The sequence below is a fragment of the Myotis davidii genome, unplaced genomic scaffold (genome assembly GCF_000327345.1).
Source record: "Myotis davidii unplaced genomic scaffold, ASM32734v1 scaffold677, whole genome shotgun sequence".
NCBI lineage: Eukaryota > Metazoa > Chordata > Mammalia > Chiroptera > Vespertilionidae > Myotis > Myotis davidii.
Window position 1 is genome coordinate 321026 of NW_006288363.1, and position 13430 is coordinate 334455.

Below are 13430 nucleotides of genomic sequence, written 5' to 3' on the forward strand. Positions count from 1 at the left end.
TCCCTGGGACCTCACTAGTGCGCAAGTGCGAGCTCTTCAACATTCTAACAGGCACCATGATAGCGCAAAATCGCGAATCTTCAATGCATATGTAAAGAAATATACGGTAACCCGAATTTACCACACTCGCAAAATCGCACACAGCCAACCATACACGCAGTATGGTATCGCGATTCGCGATTTTGCGCTATCATACTGGGTGTATGGTCGGCTGTGTGCGATTTTGCGAGTGTGGTAAAATCGCACAACAGCAAAATCGCATAACAGCCGAGCATACACCCAGCAGCGCTGCTGATGCCTGAACGGTATGTGGAATGAAGTGGGCGGGCATCGGGAGGCCACTATGGCATGGGGCAAGCACTATAGGCAGTCTATCTGAAGTGTACCTGGCGTATAAGACGACCCCCCACTTGGAGGCATATTTTTCAGGGCCAAAAAATCGTCTTATACGCCGGCAAATATGGTAAAAAGCATCATATGAAATTGGTTTTAATAATAAATCTTACTTAACTCAGTGTATCTAAAATATTAGCATGTAAACATTAATCACTATAAAATTATTAATGTTTTGCATTCTTTTTTCCATGCTCAGTCTGAAGCCTCGTGTGTCTTTCACACTCATTGCATGTCTCAGTTCCAGTTGCCCCATTTCAAGTGTGTAGTAACCACATGTGGCTGTTGGCAATGTATTGGACAGGTGAGCTCTGGTGGATTAGAACACCTAGGTTCTGTGATGAAGGTTCTGATGCTAACATTCTTTTTATGTCTCTAACAGATATGTATCCACATAATTTACTTTCAGAGGCTTATAGGCAACAACATGGTGTTTGCTGTGATTTCTGAATTGTCCCTGTGATAGAATCTACAAACCACTGTGGGAATTCTTGGTCTGCACTTAATGTAGTAATAGCCTGGAAAGCTTTTACAAGGCAAGCTGAGAAATTGGTCTGAAACCCAGAATGTGCATATTTTTCATACCCAACCGATTATTTTAATTTCCCAGTGGGAAGTTATTCTCTGACAAATCTCCTAATCAGCAGTCTCTTTTCAGGGGTCTTGATGGACATGGAGTCTAATTTTTTTTCTCCCAGCCCCTTTTTAGAGGGACTGAAATTCAGTATCTGGATTTATATTCCTTTGTGGAGGAGTGCTCAGTGTCACCTACTAGGTTGTCCATTTTCTGAGGTGACAGTAATGGAGATGGGTATTGCCCCCTCCTTTGTCATCTTATAGCTTCATGGTTTGGGAATGTGGGGGTGGAATATTTGTCAAATCCTTAACTCATTGCTTTTGTAAGCTGACATGCACAATGTGTGGCGTAAATAATTTGGGGCTCACATCTCAAGTGCTGTGGAGACCTGATGTGCCTGAGTGGCATGGAAGCATCAAGGAGGACACAGGGAGTGTTTGTAAGTTCACTACATAGATATTAGATTTTTGCCTTTTATTATTTACACTAGTGGCCCAGTGCACGAAATTCATGCACAGGGTGGGGATGTGGGTCCCTCAGCCCGGTGCACCCTCTCCAATCTGGGACCCCTCGGTGGATGTCTGACTGCTGGTTTAGGCCCGATCAAACTGGCAGTCAGACATCCCTCTCACAGTCTGGGACTGCTGGCTCCTAACCACTCAACAGCCAGCCTGCCTGATTGCCCCTAACTGCTTCGGCCTGCCAGCCTGATCACCCCCTAACTGCTCCCCTGCCAGCCTGATTGACACCTAACTGCTCCCTTGCTGGCCTGATTGCCCCCAACTGCCCTCCCCTGCTGGCCTGATCGCCTCCAAAGCTCTTATTAGTATAGATAATATACACATTCAAATGTGCAGATGTATCAGGCCAGCAGGGAAGGCCTGTCGTGCAAGAGTATGCCTTCCTTCCCTTGGCTGCCAACACCGGCTTCCCTCTGGCACCCAGGAGGGGCTCCCCTCGCAGCCCTGGCTTCGTCCGGAAGGATGTCTGGTCTAATTAGCATATTACGCTTTTATTATTATAGATATATAAAATCTCAGGACATTTGCTTGAAATTTCTTGAAGCAAACTATAGAAATCAATTGCAAAGTTCTGAGAATCCCAGGACGTCCCAACTCTAATAGCATTACATTGCTAGGTCAAAGTCCTTGACTTGCCCAAACTGCAGTTTCCATTCTGCATTACCTGTTCTCTTTCCTCACTTTTGCTTGTTTCAGAATGGCAGCTTGTGTCAAGGTCTCCTAGAAAGTTCCTAGACTGGAGCAGCATCCACTTTCCTTTGCAGATGCACACATACCACTTTGTCTCATTTCCAGCTCCTTCTTTCACCATCTAATATTTTTGGGATGGTTGTCCACTGCCACACACCCGGCTTTCAGAGCTGAACAGAAGCTTTCCACACAGACAATTGTGGATTCAGACCCTGAGTCTACCTCTCCTTATCTGGAAAATAAAGTTTTAAAAAAGCACACATCTATTTTATAATGTTCTAACAATAGGGATAAAGTGTCTAATGTGTGAATGATGCTTAAAGTTGAGGGATCAGTACAATAGCAAAGAGCTTATCCTTTTGGGGTGAGTCTGGTTTTCAGGGAGTTGGGCCTTTTAAGGGGGCGTCACCATAGTTTCCTACACGAATTGTCCTTCCTGTCCTAGGGTGGGAGGCAGTGGCCCTCTAACCTGGCACTGCCAATCCGCGTCCTGGAAGGTGCGAGCCTGTGGCATGTGAGTGAGTGAGTGAAAGCAGCACCATCCAAAGGTGGCAGGCACAGCTAAAGCCTGCTGTTCCCTGGCTCTCTCTTCTTGGAATTTTTCCAGAGGAGGTGGGTGACCTGTGTGTGACCGCGGCTCCTCTTTGCATGTCCGTTCCCCAAATAGGGGCTCCCCATCCCCCACTGCCCATGCCCTGATGTGGGCTGGGCACCCCATCTGCACATAGCACCCCACTGTGGCACCCAGACTGGATGTAGCATTCCCATCCCTCTCCCGTCCTTGCCTGTCATTTCCAAGGCTAAAGCAGGACTGGAGGACTCCAGTGGGGCAGCCTGCTCTCAGCGGCCGCCCCCCTGGGACTAGAGAACTCTGGTGAGGCAGCTGCTCATGCTGCTTGCTCTTCTGCTCTCCAGCCAGGCTTGGTGTCCTGATTGGCTGGGGCAACTCAGGATGCCAGCCTTCCTGCCCACTCTTTGGCTGGCTCCGTGACTCCAGCTGGCACTGCCATCTTTGTTGCATCAGTTTGCATATTCCCTCCTTATTGGCTGTGGGCGCTGCCATCTTTATCACAAAGTGATGGTTAATTTGCATGTTACTCTTTTATTAGATAGGCTTGTGTATTTTCAAACTTATATTTAAGGCTGCGGGGATTATCATCTCTTTTTTTTATAAATATATTTTATTGATTTTTTTGCAGAGAGGAAGAGAGAGGGATAGAGAGTTAGAAACATCGATGAGAGAGACACATCCATTAGCTGCCTCCTGCACACCCCCTACTGGGATGTGCCCGCAACCAAGGTACATGCCCTTGACTGGAATCAAATCTGGGACCTTTCAGTCTGCAGGCTGACGCTCTATCCACTGAGCCAAACCGGTTAGGACTATCATCTCTTTAAATAGCATTATTTAATAAAGAGTTAGCATTTTATTGGAAATATAATTGACAGGTTCTGGCATGAGTGGGATGGGTGAGGATCTGGGGTGTCCCCTAGCGTCCTGTCCAGGCTGCTGGGAGGTGCTGTTCACTGTCCCCTATACAGCTGCCTCTCAGTGTTGTATTACTCATAGCAAATCACCGTGTCTTTCAAAATTGAAGAGTAAATCTTAGCACATGCTCCCTTTCCCTCCCAGTGGAGGCCTAGGCACCGTGTTGTAAGCCTGCACCATTAATTGGAGGACGTAGCTGGGTCTGCACCCTGTTGGTAAGCCTGTTTCCTGTGGAGAGGAATGCAGCGTGGGGCTAACGTTTCACCAGAACAGACCTATTGTCAGTCAGAACCCATGTGTACCCTAACCCTGCCTGTGAGTGAGGCCAACAAGCACATCCCTTTCTGATAAAAGAAATTAAATCCATTCTGGATGGTATTGTGAGCATTTAAGGAGTAACCCAGAACCCATTACAGAGAAAAAGATAAATTGTATGTTTTTTTCTGCCTTCTTAGTGATTTTTAAAATTTTTTATACAACAATTTATATTTTTGCTGAGGTTTGAAAAGGCAATTATACTGATTTTGCCTGAAATGTGGACAGATTGACTCTGCTGAGAAGGAAATAATTAGGGTATTAAAAGGGCAGAAAATTTACAGTGATTTGTTGAGAGAATTATTAAGGTCATGAGTTGAAGAACACTTGCCTGAGCCCAGAGTGATACGCTTAGTTGGTCTACTCACCTCCTCCCACAGACTGAGCCAACTGATGCTATTTCTGTGTGCATGGAAGTCACTGCAATGTCTGGGCATGTTATAGTAAAAAGTTACCCAAAGGACTGCTTCTGACACACTGGGAATGAATTGAGATACAGCCCCACAAGGCTTGTATTTTGCTTGGACTAAGCTGTGCCTTCCTGCTCCCTTGGTAACCCCTGCTGATGGGAGACTTACAGTTGGGACCTGCTACATCATTTATGGGGTCCTGTGCACAATGACATTCAGGACCCCTTTTCTTAGGAGCTTCATGATGCAACTGCAGAGCAGGCGAAGGGGCCTAGTGCATGACTCCTGTGACTCTGTTTACACCTGGAGACCTCAGCTTTCTGTGCTGACACATTGAAGAATGGGCACTGAAGTATGCTGTGGTTCCCACACTCAGATCTCACCTGTTTGAGGTTGTTTCCAGAGCATCTGTCTTCTCTCGTAAGGATTCAGAATGTCTGTCCTGTGTGGGGCGTGGCTGATGGGTCCAGCCAGCTGCACTGCTTACTGGTGTGGGTCGTATGGGCCCACATGGTGTTTTTTGATGTTGCTGGGCTTACCTGGTTGATCAGCTTGATCCAAAGTTGGGAATTTCAAGGGACCAGGGGAGAGGGCGCCCCATACTTTCCCGATAGGGCAATTGGTTGTTATTCTGGTGGAGGTGGCTTTGGGGACCATTTGTGGCAGGTGGTATAGATGATGTGGAGACCATATTGTTAGTACTGCTGTCTCTGTCCTTCAGTAATGAAGCAGAGACCTTGCTGGGCAGGACTCCTAAGATGGGACCATCAGCATGCTTAAGGGACATGGTTTTGAAGGCCCCCTCAGCCGGTTCAAATTCTCCATCAATGGGAAAACAGGGCTTTACCTTGAAGTTAGAATTGGCCCTAGGTCATGGCCATACAGCTCAGCTAAAGCTAGCAGGCTCCAGGGGGACACCTCCTCTTTGTCTTAGCTCTCCTGGCTTCGAAGGACTTTTTGGTCTCATGGATGAGCTACCCAGTGTTTAGACAGAGTCAACATGGGGCCATTAGAGCGCATAATTTTGGAGTGTCAACTTTACTCCCAGGCTCGGAGGAGTTGCTGAGGCATGGCCCAGAGAAATGTGCATTGTGAAACAGTTGAATCACCTGTAGTGGGCAAGGGCCAGTGGGAGGGGCCGGGGCTGCAGGTGGCCTATAATGGCAGCCTTCCAGGGCAAGGAGATGATGAGGTTAGCCGCAGCAATGAGGTGGGGCCAGGGGAAGAGAGGTGGGTGAGTCCCAGGAGGTGGAGCAGCTATATTCCCAGCAGCTTCTTCACTGACCAGAGTGGTGCTATTCTGACCAATCAAGACAGTGCCTTTTGGATCAATCAAACTGTGAGAATTTGGAGTCCTCATTTGCATGAGGACAGACCAATTGGGGACCAAGGATGGGGACTTTTGTCTATAATTTAGCTCCTCTCTTTCCACTGAAGACTGAAGACAGAACACTGTGTTTCCCTGACTGGAGCTGAAACACTGAAGATGCCTCCCAGGAGCAGAGCGGAGCAGACCGCTATAGGGCAGAGTGGAGTGGACTAGACAGGAGCAGGTGGAGCAGGCCAGAGCTATCTAGCCAGAGAGGGGTTTGCCCTAGTGCTGTCTGGCCCCAGAACCACCTCACAGCCATTCTGTGCTGCTTCATAACTGAGCTATAACACTATTGAGCTGTTTTCACTGAATACTGTTTTCTTCTTCACCATAACCCTGCTGATGTTGAATTGATGCCATCGACCAACAACACTGGAGACACAAATTCTTTCAGCTTGACTGTTGAAGTCTCTATGAGGTGCTGGCATAAATAAAACTGCTGCAGAAAGTTACCCTGACAGATCTCAACCACTCACAGAGCTAGGGCCTCTCACGTTCCCTCCTGATGACTCTCCTAGCCTTAACATGAGAGCACCAGTTAGTTCCTGGACCAGGATTCAACTTTGATGCCATGGACTGCAGGCCGTGCTAGAAAAAGCAGCCTCTTCTTCTTGCTTGGTTGTGAGAGCCTCTTGTCTGCCATTTTTTCAGATGGCCGAAGTTGTCACCATCTTAGAGATTTACAGCCTCTCTTAGACTGAATCTCCTTTGATTTTGAAGGGAAAAGGCCCAACAAATTTATAGTGATAGAGAGCTAGAGCTTGACACACAGGTTTTGCCAAATAGGCTGAAGCCGAGTACGTTATAGCAGTGACCGTTCTTTCCCTTGGCAGCCTGGGCGCATCGTGAGGGCCCATGGAGGCTGAAGCCTGCTCACCCTGGAAGCCTGGCCAGCGTGGCTCCAACAGAATTATGTTTGGTGTGTGACATGCTGACTTTAGGGTGCTGCCTTTGTTTTTTCTCTAATGAAACAGGTGATTACAGTCTTGGGAGAAAAGAAGTTGCAAGTTGGCTTGTAAAGGCAATTGGAGGGCAGACAGGGCCCCTTCCTCGATTCACAAAGCACAGATGCTCTGAAGTTTGAACTTTTGTGGCTCCATAGCTGGTACCCTGTTGGATGCACAGTCACCAGGTCAGTGTAAGAATGAAACATCTTAGTAAATGCTCTGCTTTTTCCCTAAACAATGTGTTTTTTGTGATCTGTCTGGTGTATTAACAACTATTTGTGGTTGCAACAAGTATGAATGAAAAATGCACTTAGAGTTTGATAGGTGGGCTAAGACTGATTTCAATTTCATGATCTGGACGTGTTACTTATCGAAGTTTTTCCCTTTCCCCTGCACCCTCTGTGGGCCTATAATTTGTTTCAATAGAACTTGAGATTCTAATGCTCTCTTGTGTTTATACATATGCCTCCAAAGTGTACCCCACTCGCTGTGGGTGAATGAGGGACTCACTCTTCTCCAGTTGGTGCTAAATCCTCAAGGAATTCTTGGGCTGGGACAACTTTTATGCACCTTACCCTCCTTTATTTTTCCCTGTGGATTCTGAAGTCTACCCAGCTTCCTTGTCCAGGACTCTCCCAGGCAGTGATGTGCTGGTAAAGTTTTAAAAACTAAATCTCTGGAGGGAAAAAAGGAGCACTGATTTGTAGCCTTTGCCAATTTTCAAGGTGTAAATAATCACACCACAGTTAATTTCAAGCTACCGATGTGATACCCACTGGTTTGTAAAACCCCAGAAAATGTAACGGCCCGCCTTGGAGCTGGTAGAAGCTGGCTCCAGGAGCTCGCTGTGCTAGGACAAAGGTTTCTGCTAACCCCTTCCTACCTTTCCTAACCAATGCTGTAAGTACTGTAAGATTTAAAGGGGTGAGCTGATGAAAGGTACTACATTGGGCTATTGCAAATGAAAATAATAAGCGGGGAGGCTGTAATTGTTTTTCTTTTCAAAGCCTCTCATATCTTCACTGGAATGTAAATGAAGATGGCCAGTTTCCTATGGGGTTATTTTCTGTTTTTAATTAGCAATGGGCCTACACAATGCAGAACTTTATGTTTCTCTCCTGGGCTGGGCACTCCTGCTACCTCACTGCTACCGCTAGGAGAAAAGCCAAGTCTCCGCTGAAGGGGCGTAAGGAACAGCCTTGACACAGGCTGTTGGCCAATTCCAGCCTCCCCCACCCTTTAATTACTGTCTAGGGCTGTTTTCCTATTCCAAAGGGCAGCAGAGATGATTAATGGTGACAGGGATGTGGGACCTGCAAAGCCTGGATTATTTACTCACTGGTCTTTGACAGGAAATGTTGCTGAATTGCCTTAAAACAGCGATTCTGCAGGCTGGGATGCAAACTTCCTACCCAGAGCTTGTCTGGCAGCCTCTCTTGCCCTGGTGACACTGCAGGGTAGCTCACATCCCAAACTCCCCGTCACAGTCATTTTTAGGTTCACAGGATTCCTCACGTGGCACAAGTGAGAGAGACACACGTTTATTTTAGCACATTTTTATGTATCTGTGACTCAACATAGACGTTCAGTACTTTCATGTGTCCCCTTGGTGGGCACCTGTGCCATGTTGTTTGAAAAATGGACAGTGATGAATTTTATGTTTTAGGTATCTGACTTTAGCACTATCTCCCTTTCCTCTTTTTCTTTTATTATTGGGTTGCTCATTTTACCTTCCCCCATTTCCTGCTCAGCCTATATAATAAAGAGGTAATATGCAAATTGACTATCACACCCTTGCACAAGATGGCCACCCCCATGTGGTCAAATATGGCTACCCCATGTGGTCACAAGATGGCCACCACAAGGTGGCTGGCAGGGTAGGGCAATGGGGGGGGCACCAGGCCTGCACGAGAGGGCAGTTTGGGGGCACCAGGTCTCTAGGGGAGGGTAGTTGGGGGCAACCAGGCCAGTGTGGCAGGGCAGTTGGGGTCAATCAGACCAGCAGGGGAGCAATTAGGTGTCAATCAGGCTGGCAGAGGAGTTGTTAGGGGGTGATCAGGCTGGCAGGCAGAAGTGGTTAGGGGCAATCAACAGGCAGGCAGGCTATTGGTTGGGAGCCAATAGTCCCGGATTGTGAGAGGGATGTCTGACTGCTGGTTTAGGCCCGATCCCTGTGGGCTAAACCAGCAGTCAGACATCTCCTGAGGGGTCCCAGATTGGAGAGGGGGCAGGCTAGGCTGAGGGACCCCCTCCTCCCCCCTCCCCCCCCCAGTGCACAAAGACAACCCCCCCCCCCCGCACGAATTTCATGCACCCGGCCTCAGGTTCTCTGGATAAATGCCCTTACATGCTTCCTGGATGAGCTGGGTGTGTGTGTGTGTGTGTGTGTGTGTGTTGTCCTTTCAGAGCAAGAGCAAGCACAAAGAAGTAGAATAAAAACCTTTATATGGTTGTCTTTGTCTTAAGTTCTAATGTTAAAAGAAAACATATTCTTTCTTATTATATTGAGTTTACTTGTAGTGTTAAAATGTTCCCTCCTGAGACATCATTACCATTGCTGAATCCTAACAGAGTCAATAAGATTCCAGAGAACAAGTATTCAAAGTAATTATTTTGAGGGAATTCTAGTAAAGGAGGGTGGAGGTGGGGTGGTTAAAGGAGAAAAGTCCTGAGCAGAAGGAATTTAGGGAACAGGAGAAAAATAAAAACAACCCTTTAATTCTTCCTCAAAGCAATATGAAATGTCTTGTTTTCCTCATCTTATTTCTGATTGCTATGAGTTCTGACATGATATGAGGCTATAGCTTTCATTTTTAACTATGTATGTTAAAACTGTAAGTATGAAACTACATTATAAAATAAAACTCTATCCCTTCATATGCGATTTGTAAAAGACTTTTTAAAGCTATACGTTATGCTTAGGGATTACTACTTAAGCAAAAATAACAGAACTGTGTTTAGACATTGAAAATGATGTATAAATCTGCCTTCTTGTAAAATTCCCATTCCCTTAATCTGTTATCAGAGAAAAGCGTGGGTGGTCTTTCTTTGTTGTAGTGGCAGTGGGGTTCTTGGGGGTATCACTGGAATAAGCATTTCTAGAGGTACCCACAGGAGAATGAGATATGGCAGAAAGCTTTATTTTTGTGAAATTATATACCTGGGTTTCCAAAGTCCCATTTCCCTTAGTCCAGTCATAGAAGTGTAGCTGGGGTTTCAGGAGAACTAGAAGCAAAGCCAGTGTCCAGAATTTTCTTTCCATGTTGGATCCAGGTCCAGTGTAGCATCAGGCTAGCTGCAGTCCATTAGTCCATTGTGTGTGTGGTCCACATTCCCATAGGCCATGTGGGCGAATACAAGAGAGACCACCTGAGGAATAAGAGTCCCAAGAGCATAAGAGCAATCATCAGAGTGAATTCCTTTGTTCAGGGGATTAAATATTCCAGATTTTGAGGCAGTGGACATGCCCGTTCTGGCCAATGACCTGTTCCCAGGTGTGACTGATAAGCAAGTACCTTCCCAACATCATCCCAACTTTACTGGGCATCCATCTGTTCTCTTCCCTCTTCAGCCTTCTCCCAGGGATCTGCAGGGAATAGACAGGTGGCTCCCTGGGGAGTGTCAAGCTTTAACTTCATTGTGAAGCTGCCTAAATGACATGCTTATCCCTTTACTCCTTTCCTGTAATTAATTAGTTAATCATAATGGTGTCAAATCCAGCCAGCAGGGAGCTGATAGCATGAGTGGTGCCAACAGCACAATACCAGCTGCATGGCATCCCACAGAGGCCAGTGTAACCCAGAGTTGAATTAACAGTGGAATTGGCTGTGCAGTAGTTCTGAGTATTTCTTTATGATATGGTTACTATGCATTGGATTTTATTATCCACTTTTCTAGAACCAGTGTGCCTTAAAAAAAGGAGAGAAGTAGCATTTTAGTTTAAAACACAGCAGTCAGTTTATTACAATACGTTTTTATTGATTTGAGAGAAAAAGGAAGAGGGAGAGAAACATTGATAAGAGAGAATTTTTTTTCAGTATTTGTTCTTTTGTGACTTTTTTTTATTGCTTAAAGTATTACAAAGGGTATTACATATGTGTCCATTTTCCCCCCTGCCCTAGACAGTCCCCTAGCCTCCCCTATCCCCCAGTGTCTTATGTCTATTGGTTATGCTTATATGCATGCATACAAGTCCTTTGGTTGATCTCTTACCCCCCTAACCCCTGCCCTCCAACCCTCCCCGGCCTTCCCGCTGCAGTTTGACAATCTGTTTGAGGCAGCTCTGCCTCTGTATCTATTATTGTTCAAAAGTTTATAATGGTCTCTATTATCCATGAATGAGTGAGATCATGTGGTATTTTTCCTTCATTGACTGGCTTACTTCACTTAGCATAATGCTCTCCAGTTCCATCCATGCTGTTGCAAATGGTAGGAGTTCCTTCCTTTTTATAGCAGCATAGTATTCCATCGTGTAGATGTACCACAGTTTCCTAATCCATTCATCTACTGATGGGCACTTAGGCTGTTTCCAGAGATAAGAGAGAATTTTTGATTGGCTGCCTCCTGCATACTCCCTACTGGGGATTGAGCCTGCAACTTGAGCATGTGCCCTGACTGGAAATGGAACTGTGACCTTCTGGTTCATTGGTCAATGCTCAACCACTGAGCCACACCAACCGGGCTAAAACATGGCTGCCAGATTATTTAGATACTTAAGAGAAGTCACAGGGCAGAAGATTCTGTACACCCATTGACACAGGGTGACTTCCCAGCATTGGCAGTCCATCACATGACTTGAATCATTAGCTGTCCATAATCTTGTTGCTGGTGGAAATCTTGTCATTTACAGGATTGTGAGGAAAGCATTTCACAGACCAACGCACGGGAGACTGTATGTGGCAAGATTTATTCAGGTAGAAATAGAAGGCTGTCCCTCTTGGGTTCAGACTGTCCCATCTCTGCCCATTCTGCATGGGAAGTCCAGAGTTTCTGTGCCATGTTGAAGCTGCTCCAGCTCAGCCTTCTTCCCCGTCTGGCTTAGCCTGTGTTCCTTTGCAGTCCATTGTGGGCGGTGGTAGCCAGGCTCCTGCCTGGAGCTTGTGTTTGGAGCCCATGAGTCTGTTGGCCACTCTGCTGCTAAGGCCACATGATTACTATGGAGAGATTGCATGAACAAACAGTGTGAGCATGGGGGGTGGGGAGAGAGAGGGAGAGAGAGAGAGAGTAGAGGGAAATCTTCTTTACTCCCCGGGGTTATATCATCTCTGACTTGGGAAAGATCAGGAGCTTTTTCAAAATAACCCATCAACTTCCCAGGCTCTTTCAGGCTTCTGATTGGTCCACCCCTTGACCAGTCTATTATTTTCCCAGGCCAGATGGACAGGCCTCTATGGTCAAGCACCTCCCCCTACACCATGCCTGCTTTCAAGGAGTCAAAGCAGTGATGAATACTCAAAATGAGAATGTGCTTATCTTCCCTTGCCCCCCTCCTCCACTCCCAACATTTGGGTACTAAAGCGGGGAAGGGAGATGCTGTGACCTCCTGGAGTGTGAAGTTGTAGCTTCCTGGTGAAGCAAATAGGTTCAGTACAGTGGGGCCTTGACTTACGAGTGTCCCGACTAACGAGTTTTTCGAGATACGAGCCGTCTCTTGGCCAATTTTTTGCTTTGAGTTGGGAGCTAAAATTCGGGTTATGAACCAGCTTCAGATACCCCACCGCTATTTGGCACAGTGAACATCACAGTGAATGCCACAACATCAGCCCAGCATCACGTGTCTGGGCTGATTTGACATACGAGTAATTTGAGTTACGTGCTCCATCACGGAACGAATTAAACTCATAAGTCAAGGCCCTACTGTATCTAATTCAGTTCCCTAATTGATTATATTTAATAATGTCTGATTCTCTTTGCTTTCTTTTTAAAAATTAATAACTAGCTAATTACACTAACAATATTGGCCTGTATTTGATGAAATAATATTGTGAAAAGCAGATGGCTTATAGCCTACTGGGCAGTGTCATTGGGTAGTAGGTCCCCATCTTATCCATGTCTTCCTTCTGTTACACTCTGCACTTCCCATTGGACTGCCACTGCACATCTGTGTTGCTCCACGTCTGAATTCCCCAATTGACTGAGAAAAGGACTGTGGCTTTGTTCATTCTTCTATCTCTTATATCTGCCACGGAAACTGTTCTTAAATGGATGAGCACATAATGCAAGATGATCCTTCTAAAATGTGACTTTGGAGAGAAGCCTTTTGTGTTACTGAGCAAGGGCTCACTCCCGATGTACATAGAAGATGATACTATGGCACCAGCTTTTGAGAAAAGAGAAAGTTTTACTGCAAGGTTGACAGGAGATAAGAGGCAGAGCTCAAATCTGTCTCATTTATCCAGTTCTGGATGAAATTTAAGGGATTGAGGGGAACAGGCTGGCATGTGAAGCATTGGTGGGAGAGATTTGGAACTTGGCTATTTATGGTAAGAGTAGAGGCCTGCTGCCCCCAAATTTGTGCACTCAGGGAGGGGGATCCCTCAGCCCGGCCTGTGCCCTCTTGCAGTCCGGGACCCCTTGGGGATGACAACCTGCTGGCTTGGCCTGTTCCCCAGGGGATTGGGCCTAAGCTGGCAATCAGACATTCCTCTGGAAGCCTGGCAGCCCCCTGGGGATGTCCACTTGCCAGCGGGGAGCAGACCTAAGCTGCAGTCTCCTTC

General features: G+C 46.4%; 1 protein-coding gene and 1 long non-coding RNA gene across 2 annotated transcripts in view; one reads left to right on the forward strand and one right to left on the reverse strand.

The window, feature by feature from the left end:
• The window catches only part of LOC107182556, a 15692-nt gene extending 13252 nt beyond the window's left edge, over positions 1–2440 (reverse strand). Inside the window, exons 1-2 of the long non-coding RNA XR_001513271.1 lie at positions 2373–2440; positions 1725–1730 (exon numbers count right to left, since the gene is read on the reverse strand). This is a non-coding gene — a long non-coding RNA (uncharacterized LOC107182556). The remainder of the gene's footprint in view (positions 1–1724; positions 1731–2372) is intronic.
• Positions 1–13430, forward strand: part of SH3RF3 (SH3 domain containing ring finger 3) — a 284548-nt gene that overhangs the window by 18333 nt on the left and 252785 nt on the right. The gene's annotated exons all lie outside the window — the stretch shown is intronic.